General features: G+C 42.1%; 1 long non-coding RNA gene across 6 annotated transcripts in view; it reads right to left on the bottom strand.

Annotated features, from left to right (window-relative positions):
• LOC148053065 (uncharacterized) overlaps positions 1-13,604 on the bottom strand; it is a 511,817-nt gene that overhangs the window by 38,508 nt on the left and 459,705 nt on the right. For 4 of the 6 annotated variants that reach the window (XR_015708546.1, XR_015708549.1, XR_015708547.1 and 1 more), the window contains one exon: positions 7,642-7,724. The exons of the other annotated variants lie outside the window; for them this stretch is intronic. This is a non-coding gene — a long non-coding RNA (uncharacterized LOC148053065). The remainder of the gene's footprint in view (positions 1-7,641; positions 7,725-13,604) is intronic. 6 annotated transcript variants of the gene reach the window in all.

Here is a 13,604-nt window from a genome sequence, read left to right as displayed (position 1 = left end):
TCGAAGTTTGGTGAACCTCTTACAGCAAGTGTTTGTGTGGTGCGTGACCACGCAAGCCACTGTGGCATGGCCCGGTGAGCGAAGCACGAGCAGGCAAGTGGGAAGCTGCTGCTAGCAGCCGTCAACATGGGAAATGCAGAAAATTTAGAAATGCATTCAGAGCTGATAGAGAGCAAAGCACATGCTCCAAATCCAAAGGGCCGGAATCTTTCCAATGCTGTTTTGCTTCGCTCTAACACATTTAACAGTTAGAATCATCCCAGGCATATTAGCTCGGTACATTAAAGGTATACTGTGTCACACCATGTTTTAAAACATAGCATAGCTTATTTGAAACGTGAAATGGAATGTGGTTTGTACTTACTTAGGGCCTTACTCAATCAGCATAACCCCAGAACTTTGGAAAACAGAGGATCAGGCACTCTGGCTGTAGTGGTGTTACTTGCTCAGCTGTTTGCAAGGAAAGGTCTTGCTAGAAAAGGCTAAGACTCATATACTCCAAAGTTATTAGTTTGTTATCACTATTAATAATACTTTATAGTACTTAACAAGCTCCTTTCCATCTTCAAAGCACTTTGCAAATATTAATTAATCCTCGCAACCTGCCTCTGGGGTAAGCAGTTGAGTTACAGGGTTAACTGACTTGGCCCAAGTCTAGAGGGTCAGGATCAGCCTCTGCATGTCCTGCTCGGATGCTCAAAATACTCAGACAGCGTTTCCCCTTCTCTTAGATGGGATAGCGGATGTGTGCCACTTTTATACACAAGGTATTTTCTTAAAGCACTGGCTTGAACTGATAACTGCAACTTCGGCTGCTTGAACAGTTTTCTCCCTTTCCACAAATTTCTGCATTGATGCAAGACATGGATGATTATCACCTGATAATTAAAGGACGAGGTTCATGGAGGAGCTCCTAGCTGATTTCTAAAACTACTCCCCAAACTCTGCTGTGCAGTGGAGAATCACGCATGTGTGCACAAAAGTGATCAGAGTCACAGCTTAAAGAAAAAGCAGACTTCTTTAAAGATTTAACAGGTCACTATCACTTGAGACATAACTAAAATGAAGTGTTTCACTGAAAGCAGCTTGCATGTTGGTGTAATTAGCCGAATGTTTGTTTTTTTCACTTGTGGGTTTGGGTTTGGGTTTGTTTGTTTTGTTTTCAAGTATTAACAAACTAAGGAAGGTTTAGGGGAAAGAAGGACAGGCCCATGATGTGGTTTTATTTGTCCATGCTTCTTTGAGTTGGTAAATCACACTGCATTGCTTTATTGAGTGCCCCTTTAGGAGTATATTGGAAAAAATTCTATCTGCCACAATTAATACAGTGCCTACTGCATCACGCGGCACAACCCTGGCGTCGAAACTCAGCATTCTCTGGGAGTCCTTTGGTCCCACACTGGATGCCAGAAAGGATAGTAGCTGTGACATGTGATACAGCTGCTGATAAATGATGGTGATAATGCAGAACAAAAAGGCTAATGAGTTCTCTCCAACACCACACTACTTTCATGAAAGGAATGTGATGATGACCCTATTTGCTACTTTTTTTTTTTTTTTTTTGGCTAGCGAGTTACTTATCCCTTTACCTGCATGTTAGTTTTATCTTTGTACAATGCTACGGAAAGACATTCAAAATTAATGTCAGCATCTCCCTTCACTTTTAAACTATAAAAGAGCCTTTGAAGGTAGAGTAAACCAAAGAGGCCAGTAACTAATTATAACCCATTGTACTGGACTTTGAGGAATAATGAATAGAAGCTATTCCCCCTGCGCTTACCAGAGTGCTTTGCAGAGACAGTGGTGCCTTTGTGGGAGAGGGAGATCCCTTCACTGGACCAGAGAGAGAAGAAATGGAATTGTTAATGTATGTAAGAGGCAGGAGGATTTCTATGGTACTATTTCATTGCAGAGGCAGAAGGTAGCAGAGCCAATCATGAAAAGCGTAAAGGTGTGAAGGCACAAAGATGGAGAGTTGATTAAAAGCACCGTGGGGAGCATGAGCGAACAAATCAATGGTAATGATGGAATTATGCCTGAGCGGAACCCAATAGTCTATGGTGTCCTGGCGACTTGGCGCTAGGGATTAAACGTGGTGAGGAGCAGAGCCGAGCCCTTGTCCAGCCTGTCGGCACTAGGAGATACACTGATTGATGGGATGGGTTACACTACAAAACTGGGTGAGGACTCTCGAGGAAAGACAGCTCAGCATAAGCAGCTCTGCACCCTGGTGAGATGTCACGGCTGAATCCTGCCTGACTGGGAGCTGGGGTGGAGAAGCAGCAGTGTTGAGAGAGATGCCAGTCATGGTTGTTATTCCTGGGGGAGCGGGACAGGGCTCATCTAGGGAAGCAGGAGCACGAAGGAAGAAAAGGTAAAAGATAAGAGAAGGGGCCCTGAGGGTGCTTGGTGAGGTTAGAGGTGACACCTGGCAGGGAGGCAGGAGAGCCGAGCCGTGGAGGCTTGCAGCCGTGGGGGAGATGAGCGGCGGCAGCACTGGTGGCCGTGTGGGGCAGTGAGGCAGGGGCTTGGAGGAGCAGGCAGGAGCCGAGGGAACACAGATCAGAGCTGGCTGTGACGGTGCTGAGAGAAAGGCCTGGAGCAGCCTGGAGGGAGGGAAGAGAGGATTGGAGCAGCCGGTAAGATCAATGCGGGACCGGCTCTAGCTGGGGCAGCAGTGACTTAGGGCTGCCAGCGCTCACTGCTGAGCTTGCCCTGCGCTTACAGCCACCGCCACATTAAGCATGTTAGTATCGAAAGTACAACAGAAGCTGCCTTAATAGTAATATCTCTACAAGCAGTCTTACACACATACAGCTTTAGTTCCCTTCTCTTTTACTATTTCAGGGATTCCTTTGCTGGTATGAGGCATACATATTTACGTATAGATATATATATCCCAGATGCCCCAATCACCATGACACCAGGACCACAGATGGCTACAGAAACCCGCTGGCACAGCCCCTAGCTGGTCGTTGCTGTGGATCACTGCAGTGAAGAAGCAGAAGGCAAGGACACTTTGTGTCGCTGTGCGAAAAGGCACTTTGCAGAAGGAAACATCCAGGCTGCTCCCAAGACTCAGCAATCTCACCTCCTGTATAGCGATTCGGACTCTAATCTTATCTGCTTTTGTGGTTAGTGACATCAGGAGGAAGGGCCTGGGGCCATTTTACCTGCCCCAAGTTGGTCAATACAGTGCTGCCACAAGGGCAATTGCGATGGATGGAGGGATGAGTAAATAGATGGTGCCTGTCAGGATAGACAGAGAGTGCTGAGGTGTATCCATAAGGGATAAAATCATGAGTACGACTGTGCCATAACACTAAGAAACCCAGAGATTTTCTCTCTGACAGCATTAGCCACATCGCCCCAGAGCCAACTGTAAAGGCAGCATTGCCCATACGAGGAATGCAAGGGGACAGTTTGACCTCAGGCCTCACCTGACAGGCGATCCTCCCACGCCACAGTGCCAGAGCCAGACCTTTAGCAAATACAACGAGGCCATACCTGGCCTTTTGGCATGAATTCATGGTGAAATAATTGCAAGCTAAACATTTTCAGAATCAAATATTTGCCGAGTGGTGAAAGAGGCCGCTGCAGCCAGAGGGAAGCTGTTCCTAGGTGGCCTCAGTCAGTTCAGATCCTGCTCACAGCTGGGACCACTGTGGTGGACTTGGTTAAGAGACTTTCAGATTGCTGGAGTCCACTTGTGCTTTCAGCACTCAGGCCAGCTGGGTAGGAGAGAGCAAGTTTTAGTCATCCACAGCCCTAATCTCCAGAAATAAAATTCTTGAAAGGAAAAGATAAAGATTCACAAGTAGAAAATGCAGATTCTTTCCAAACGGTCTTAATGAAGATGACTTAAATATGGACAGTTAAAATATCCCATATATTAGCTTCCTGCAGTCAGGTATGTATCTCTTATACAGGGTCAAGCCTGAGCACAAACTAATAAACCACTCATCAAGAGAGGAGCTCAATATCAGAAAGTGACAATCTGGTGTTTGGCCGCATCTTTGCTATTTCCTAGTAGTAGCAGGTAAAAAGCCTAAAAAGAAAGTATAAGGCTCAGAATTGGGCTTGAGCATGTGTCCCTGGCTGGGTGCATTCTCCAGATATATTTTTTTCACTCTTGAAAGCAGCAAGCAGCAGAAATTGGAGAGGGAGATCTAGACACGGCACAAATATTAAATGTAAATACAACACATTCCAGTACAGACCCTTCACTGAAACAAGCCCTAGAGCAAAGCTAGCTCTTCCTGTTGATGACAATGCAAAGGATTTCAGCATAATAGTATTTACTCAGTTAAATGAGAGCTGTAATGCACTTCAGCCTTAGAAACAAAACTTGAACTATTTAAGTGTACCATTTTCAGACCTGAGGATTTATTTGCATGTGGCTGTTCAACGGGAGTCACTGCTGCAACCAAACGCACTGCTTTGAAAGCATTCTCAAGAGGTGAAAAGGCTGGTTACATAGACTGGCAAATGATGCCCTTTTGCTTTAAGCTCAAGCAGAACCCAGAGCAAGGAAGTGCAAACTTAGTTTAGATACAAAGAGATGCAAAAATACATTTTAACTTTGCAGGTTTCAACTTTTCAGAGTCAAACGAGCCCTAAAAACACAGGGACAATTTGATTGGGCTTCTTGCCCAGTCAAAAACTGTACGTTAGAGACATCCCAATCAAATTCCATAAGATTCACAGTTTAGCACTATCTAGGACTCAGGAGTTAAGCTTCAGACCCATTTGGCCATAACTCAACTCAGTTGCCTTATGCAAATCACTTCACCATCTTTTACCTTACTTCCCTTCAGTAAAGTGCGAATAAATATACTCATCCTCTTGGAGATCACTGGATGAGAACTAAGTATTATTATGAGGTACACTCATACTAAATAGGTGATGCTAATGTGTAACTAACATGTCTTGTCTAGTACAGATAACTTTTTTGTACATGAGGGTGCTGGGAAGTTTTAATAAGCACCTTGACTTTTGCCTTCATACTGGTGAGAGTCACCCAGTTGCTTAAAAAGTCTTTTGCTATTTATTTTTTACAATATATGATCAAGCCTTCCAGCCTAGTCTTCTTAAGCTTTTCAACACAGAAACAGAGTATCCAGTTTTAGTTAAGCCCATATCGTCACATTTGTTCCAACCTCAACTCCCCCCAACCCGAGAAACTAATCTTTCCCAGGATGAAGTTTTCTTTAAAAATATGATGTGGTAATCCTCTTTCTAATAAAGACTACACAACTGTCTTAATCTTTGCCCACATATGGAAGGCACTTGAAAAAACTTTTGTTTTTGTAGATCCAGCAACTTCAGAAGACAGGAATCAGTAAACAGCGGGATAATAATTCTGGCTGCTTTGACAAGCAGTGAAGGAGTTAATTATCTGCTTCTTTTCACTAATTCTATTGCAGAGCTCGGTTGTGCATATTAAATGTCCAAGTTACCAGATTCAAAGAAAAACTTGATCTCAATTTGGCTACATATTAAAAGTGCCATTCCCTGTTGTCCTACCTAGCACTGTTAATTGCATACATTTAGCCCTCTATTGGAGAATAATTTAGCTTCGGATTGAAAAGAAACAGCCCTGGCCTTGGTTATTTTGGCATACAAGTCTCCAGCATGACTCTGTTTTCTAAGCAGACATTAATGATTATAAAACTAATATTCATTGTTTGAAGAGGCATAGCGGCCTTGGCATTTACTTAACCTTTTGTCTCATGTATGAGACTGAGTCAGCCTAAATCCTTTTCTTAATTAATATCTATTCTTTTTTTTTCTGTCCAACATTATTTATTAAACAATTTGCATGCAACAATTAGAGTTGAGAGATTAGAAAAAATCTACTGTATGAGCAAGCTGACTTAGTACAACAACCGCCATAAAACTGGTCCTCCAGCTCAAACAAGGCTCTGAGCATGAATGAGATGGGAATAGGGAGTAAGTAAGGTCAAGTAAAAAAAATCGAAAACTGAGGCCCACCATTCACCTGTTAGCCCTAATATTAAGCTATTCCCTACTAAAAAAATAATAATTCTAGAGGGAAAGAGATAAAATATTACTGTAAAAGCATAAAAAAAAGGGATTTGACACCTCTAGTGAATGTCAGTGATGATAGTTATGGTTGTGAATGAAGTGCCATCACTGATACTGTTTGCTCATTGCTGTTGTAGAAAGAAATTATCATTTCAGATTCCTGTAGTGTTTCACAGGACAGCACTGTCTCCTCCATATGAACTGTCTCAGCTGGAGCTCACCTACTTTTCCAGCGCATTTGTTTCTATATACTTCTCTGCACTTTTGTGATCACAACTAGTTTGCGCATGCTGCTGCATGTGCAACAAAAGACCCTTGTGAATGTTCAGATCGACAGGGAAAATGGCAAGGACACCTTTGGTAATGAAAATAAAAACATTTTGGAGTTGCATTACCAGTTGTATGACATTAACTAAGAACCAGATTGCAGCTGGCTCATATATAAATACACATGGAAGTAGACTCGAGCATCTTTCCTCACCTATTCTTCCAGCCAGTAGCTATGTGTAATCACAGATGCTTTGCTCAGTGGATTGACTGCCTGCAAGATGAGTGACTGAATCACCTTTTATATCTTACCAGGGTTGGATGACAAACCAGACCTACATGAAAAACTATAATGCTCTCCAGACTTTGAAGTCATAAGCAACATGGATGTGATAATGAGAGTCATATCTTGCACCCAATTAGAAGACCCACAGGAATAAGATTCATTCTAGGCATTAGCATCAATGTCATCCTAAATCTTATATTAGCCAATGATCCTCCATCTCTAATGCTCTTAGGATCTCCCTTCTAAAAGGCTTTGGGAGATCTCTGGGTACCACGCAAAGCTCTTGATCCACATCTTTCACATGAACCTATAGACAGTGAACCCTCCTACCTGTATGACTTGCTTCTTTGCAGGCGGGGAAGACATGGTGAAGAAACAAAGTGGGACCATTGCTTAGAAACCTTCCTGATAGCTGAACTGGACCACTGCCACTACCTCAGAGAGCTGATGCTCCCAAAATAAACGGTCTAGCCCTAGGGATCCAGAAGTGTCATTTTCTTCAGAACTACTTCACCAATGTGGCACTACTTTAAATATTATTTCAGACACATAGTTCAGCAGGTGATTTCAGGGCATGAACTTAGACAGCAGGTTTTAAAATCCAAATGCATGTCTATAAACCCAACATATTAATAAGTTAACAGTTTTCAATAAGACATCAACATTTGCATGCATCTTCCTACTTGTTATGTGCAGTACTACATTTTTTAATGTTTCTTGGATGCTAGCCAGAGAGTCTGGGTCCCTAGTTAGTTCATCTATTCCTTTCTTGCCACAATAGATCTGGGTCTTGGCCAAGTACTGGACTCATACTGCATACAAAAACACAGAATTCTCTCCCTTATCTATTGATAGTCTTCATTTCCCAGGGAAGGGGAAAAAATATCATAAATTAAGATAAATAAGTAAATACATAAAAATGCAGCACTAACTGTAGTAGAAGTATTTTTAGCATCTTTTAACACTATGTGTAATCAAAAGATTTCCTTATGTATTTATACTGCCTTAGTCTCTCAAGAGTCTAATTCATGACTGTTCACCTGAACAGGAGAGGAAGATCTCTTCTTTAAACCCCTCCTGGAGCTCCTCAGGCTTTCCACAAGAGTGAGCAAAGTTACATGACCTGAAATAAAACAGAGGAGGAAGAGGCTTCAGTACCATCCTTCCTTTTTCAGTGTTTCTCAACCTACGGACGATGGAAGGGTTTAAAGAGGCCATGAAGGGTTAGAGGTTGCCTCTGTTTTACATTTGACCTTGAAAATTTTTATCCGTTACTCAGGGCCTCTGGTGTCTTCAGAGGAAGACAGATGAACACAGAGGAGATGTTTTGAAAACATCGTCCAGTGCAGCTCTGGTGGCTGGGCAGTGAACGTTGCCTTTTATTGTGGGTTTAAGGTAGCAAACTATTACTTAAATTAACAAAGAGCAAGAAAAAAGGAATGAATGATGTAATGATCCTGGCTGTGGTTTTACAGCAACTTTAATCCGCCAGAAGTCTGAGCTGCCCTTCAAAGGGCTGGTCCTGCCTGCCCGCCCAGCCCTGATGGGACCATTTTTGCCCACTCAAAGATATGCGTTTGATCAGAGAATTAATAGGCTAAAACATCATCTGACCCTAAAAATGCCCCCCGATGCTGCTGAGCACACGGAAACACAACACTCCTCAGAGCAGGGCAGGCAGGCACGAGGAGGTAGGGATGGGACGGGAAGGGTGCACCATGACCTTGGGTAACAGCCCCGTTCATGCTGACCACGCAACCACCATGAAACCTGAGCCAAGGACATGCGGGGCAAAGCCAAGAGCAGCGGGGGAGATGTCTCATCTTCACCTGGGCTGCAGCTAAAATCACAACCCAGCCCACGTGGAATATTTTGCTGTCAGTGTAACACTAATCACAGTAGTCTACTGGGTTGACTTGTAAAATTTTGCTAATAATATGAAGGTAGCTGACAAGTTAATAGAACACACGATTCCTGTACCTTCTGCTTGAGCTGTGTGAGTATTTTTTCTGCTTAATTTGCCCAAACAAAGCATCAGTGCTTTAATTTCAGTTATTTCAGAAATTAGATCCTCTTGAAGAATGAAAGGATGCTGTGTTTGAGAGGGGTAGCTTTTTTATGAAGACACGTAATTAATGGAAGCCATTAAAGATACTTGTAAAAATGATTCAGATTTTTATATATGATGACTAACTAACCTATTATTGCTCTTCTTGGTCAGAGATTAATGGGAATTTCTTAAAGGATAAAGAATTATTTAACAAGCTGCAGGATATGTATGGGCTTGGAATACACTCTGTGATAGTGTGAATAATAAGAAATGTGGCTGTTTATTTCCTTGACTAATGAACCAAACCTAAATTCAGAGATAGCAAGATGTCAAAAAAACCAAACCCAAAACCAAAAAAACAACAAAAACCTAACACGGTAAGTGGATGTTTTTTACATGAATCTAAACACACACTTCAGTGAAAAAAACTACTGTTAAGAAATTCAGGTACTTACGTGCTCTAACTCAAGGTGGTCTAGGAACACACCAGCATGACCCCTGATACGACTGAGAAGCACCAAAGACTTTAAAGAAAGAGTTTAAAATTAGGTGATGCTGAATATTCAACAGCTCCTTGGGAGGGGAGCGAAAGAGAGAGAGGCTGCAAGGCAGAGGGAACAAACCACTCTGCTGCTTTCAAGAGCTTCCCACGAAGAAATTTTCTTTACAAAGCAATGACAATAATGTGCTTGGTCAAAGATTTCTATGCAAGGATAACTGACTTCTAAGACCATGAGTAACAGAGTCACTTGATGATGGCACACATGGACAGCTTTCAGTTTTCCAACTCTTTCAGATTATAAGTGACCTCAGAGTGTCTTGAAGCATCTTGTCCCCACTGGGTTGAAAAGCACGTGTAAAGAGGGAGTAGAGCATCTCTAGGCTGACTTTGGCACTAAAAGAAGAGAGCAGATAACATTTCAGAAGAGAAGGAAACAGAGGCAAACCAGTTTCTCAGGCAGCTGAAAACAGTGTTTCATTCTTTTCACAACTGATTTGCCAAGTATTTTCTGCAGTAACTCTTCTGAGCAACAAACCGCAATGATTCACATGCCCAGGTATAACAGTAATATTCCCCTCTCTCTGCCTGAAACAAATAAACTTACTCCAGCTCTTTTCCAAAACAGATCCCAACCAAGCTAGGTAGTAGCAGTGGGCCTTCTGCAGCTTGACACCGAATTATTTTAATAGCCACTATATCTTCCCCCTCTTAGGGCTCATTGGATTTTTTCCTTCAATTTTCTGAAGGCACACAAAGAATTGAATAACCTTTTCTCCGTGTACCTGGCTGCAGCCACATCACTGAAGGGGGTCCTTTCGACATTTTAAAGGACCTGAAGTGTATGACAACATGGCACTGCAGTCAAGAATCTCGCCGGGGAATGGAATAAGAAGATTTATTTTATTTTTAATATTTGAAAGATTTCAAAAAGCATTCAACTGGATTTCTCACTAAGAGGATGAGTGAAGAGAATCCTTTGTAACTAAGCTGGGAGGCCCAAGTCTTTTATCCATTGTTACACAGTTTTTCCCCAGGGCAGAGTTAGGAAGGCCTGCAAGCCCCAGAAGCTTAAAAAGGCGAGTACACTGGGTGGGCTTTTCTGCCATTGCCTGAGCTCCTCCTGAGGTAGGAGCCGTCAGAGCAGAGCAGATCCTGTGCTCCATTTCAGCCACCAATAGAGATTTTTTTGGATGATCCTAGCAGCAGCGGTGCTCTCGTGGATAGGAATCTGACCTGCCTGCCTGCAAATGTGCGCACACGCACGTATAGGCGCACCCTTGGTACCCAGCCACACGTATGTCTGCTTCCTTAATAAACCAGAAACAAAACCATTCCACAGAAGATTAGTAGTGAATTGGCACTTGGATTAATCACTGTGCATCGGACTTTGCCAAGCCGTCTTTTCCCGTCGGCTTTTTCAAAATATTATACAGGACTGGTTAGCCGAAGATAGGTTATCTCTTTCAGGATAGACTGTGTAAAAGGAGGAAACTAGTGTAACTGTACTGCTAACACCTTTTTTTTTGCCTTTTGAACTTTTTACATTTTTTTGTGAAATCCCTACAACCTTGATGCAAATGGGTGGGTTTTGATCAAATGGACTTCGGTACTTATTCCCTGAGCTTGGTTCACAGCAGCAACAGAATCACCCACCTTTCCCACTGATGTTTGCATCTGGCTGAAAGTGAGAACTTGCTTGAGTGATTCCCAAGTGCCAACAATGTGAGAAGGAGCTCAGGACCTGAGGCAGGATACCCAGGACACGTTCTTACCCCCTCACCCCCCCAAAATCTTAATCTAGGACTTGGCCAACCTAGTTCACTATAAAACCATAAATATGCAAGATTTCTATTGGTAAAATTTTGCTTGGCAGCATCTCATAGCACTTCTGGTCTCTGAGATTTTCACTGTTAATACAGCCACAGAGGTGCCTGAACTAGGAACAGCAAAAGGCAGCTGACTACTCATGTCCCTTTGTGCCTCATCAATCAATGTGTCAGAGTTTACCATTCAAAGTTGCTTGCAAATAAAAGGTGAAATAAAATGGCTTTTAAGTAATTAAGCAACTCTTTCCTGACTTGCTACAGAACTTGTGGGACCCTAATATAGCAGAAATTTTAAAGGTAAATATCTTATGTATGAGTCCACCGCCCAGAAGCAAGAGAATATGGAGTTTGTAAATAACAACTGCAATACAAGTAATGCCTATTTGCTTACTTGATCCCACTGAAATTAATGGTCTGCGGTTTAGGTACGTGTCAGTGCCATAAAGCAGGATACGCTTGGGGACCAGGAAGTGTCTGCTACATGTGTTAATGATGGAGTTATGGAGTGGCAGCAGCCATTTCATAGACAAAGTTGCAGAAGGATTTTTACTATACGCTCAACTCTCCCTTTTTATACTCCAGCAAAAAGCTGAAGAAATTCCTAGGTCAGACCTAGGGCCAAGGTTGAAATTTTCCTATAAAATTCGAAAGGGATCCAGCTAGAGATTTTCAAATGATGCCACCCCTGAGAAAACACAGCTCGCAAGCACAGATTGTGCCCCCCCTAGGACTTAGGGGTACTCTCACACAGGGGTGACTCTGGGTATGAACAAAACTGTGTTCAACAAAATTATTGCCCCTGCCCAAGCCTCTTCTCCACTAAAGCCCCAGCTCTCCTTCTCTAGTCCCACCATTCACAGGGAGATCCTTGAATAACCCAAGAAAAAAACCTCCTAAGGAGTTATATTTTAATGTTTATGCTATGGCTTTTTGTATAATAGGAATAATCGCTATTGCTTTGTAGTACACTTACAACAAATAGCTTTTGAGATTGCTCAAACACTTTAGCTCCACTTCAGCTCTTAATCAAACTCAGCAGCTGTTTATTGCAATTACACTATAAAGCAATAGACATTATCCCTTAACTAACTGTCTTATTAATATAGGTAGTTACACAGCTATTTCATAGTTACTTTTAAATAACTGCTTTTAATTATTTTATTAACATAAATAACCATCTCAATAAATTTAAATTAAATGCATATGTGAGAAATGTAATTTAAAGCATTGCACAAAATTGCATCTGTTTACTAATGTTTAAATTGATGTCATTGTGTAATTCAATTAAAATGCAACTTTAATTTATTTCGATTTTTGATCGCCATGGAACACCTAAGACAGTAGAACTTCCTAAATATTGAAATGGGCACTGTCTGGTCTGTCCTCTGTTGCTATATTTTCTTTGCAATATTAGTCTGCTGTCAGGAGAAGGAGATTTCTTTTTACCCACAAAACTTACAATTTAATAGCCCCATTTAGTTTTCTTTTCTTCCCATTCCCAGTCAAAGCAACAGATGAAACTGGATTGCATTTTGCCTTCTAGTTCACTTGCGCAACTCTGCTTTCAATGGAGAAAAGGATTGTATTTTCCTGTGCAATACTGGATCCTCCATGTCTTATGCCATTTGTTCTGGTAGGATCAAGCTCTTTGCCTTCAGCTAAGGGGAAGGCAGCCATTGCCTGACCTGGCCAGAAATCCCCTTATTCTTCCTCATGGGGGCCAGTTTATTGTTCAGGGGCCTCATTCTACCCAAAAATCCTCCACTGCAGAGCGGGCGACACTTGTACAGCAGCTTTTATCCCACAGTGCCACTAATGAACATTTATCTGAAAAGGGACCACGGCACAGATTAGCGTATGCCACCTCTCATTTTGCAGAATGGTCTGCCCATCATACTGGCTTATTCAGATGTTCTTTTCCCCAGAGTCCTTGCTGTTGGGGATGAAACAAAAATCTCCTATCCTTATTCTGTTTCAGATTCCTCTCCTGAAGGATAAAGAGGAAAAAGTTTGCTGAAGAGCAGGGAGAAAAGGAGAGGGACTCCCTTCAACACTTGCTTGCCATAGACATGAGAACAGAAGATGCTAGAAAGCACTGGAAGAAACTTAAAGTGGCAAATATAAGTCAGGAATGGGGTGAAAATAAGGCTGGAAAATATAAAGGTGCAAAAGGAGATGAAGAGGCCTCACATACTTTCCTGCCAGCCATTTTCTTCTGCCACTCAAAACTTTTTGATTTAGTTCCATAGCTGGTGCAGGGATCTGTAAATGTAAACTGCTACCTCTCTGAAATCAAATCACAACAGACCTCCTCAAAAGTAACTGGGATGTATTGAAAAGAAGCGTTGAAGTCAGGAAGATGTAAAGCAAAATTTCTCTGAGGGTCTTGATTTGGAAGTCAGCAGCTTTTAAGCTCCAAAACTATGGAAATCGAGGCATATTTGGCTCTTGGATATCAGTCAGTGTCAAAGATGTTAGAGGAAAGCAACGAAGGGAAGAATTTGGTCCATGAAATCCAGCCTACTGATGGTGAATTCTGTTAACTAGCAAAGTCCATCCTATCCTCTGTCTACTAATTAGCGGACACGACCTCCCTACACGGAATCATTAAAGAATGGCGTTTTA

Source organism: Nipponia nippon, unplaced genomic scaffold, assembly GCF_047370975.1.
Source record: "Nipponia nippon isolate SJK-2023a ecotype South Korea unplaced genomic scaffold, ASM4737097v1 scaffold_4, whole genome shotgun sequence".
NCBI lineage: Eukaryota > Metazoa > Chordata > Aves > Pelecaniformes > Threskiornithidae > Nipponia > Nipponia nippon.
Note: the sequence above shows the minus strand (reverse complement) of the source record. Positions and strands in the feature narration are given on the sequence as shown.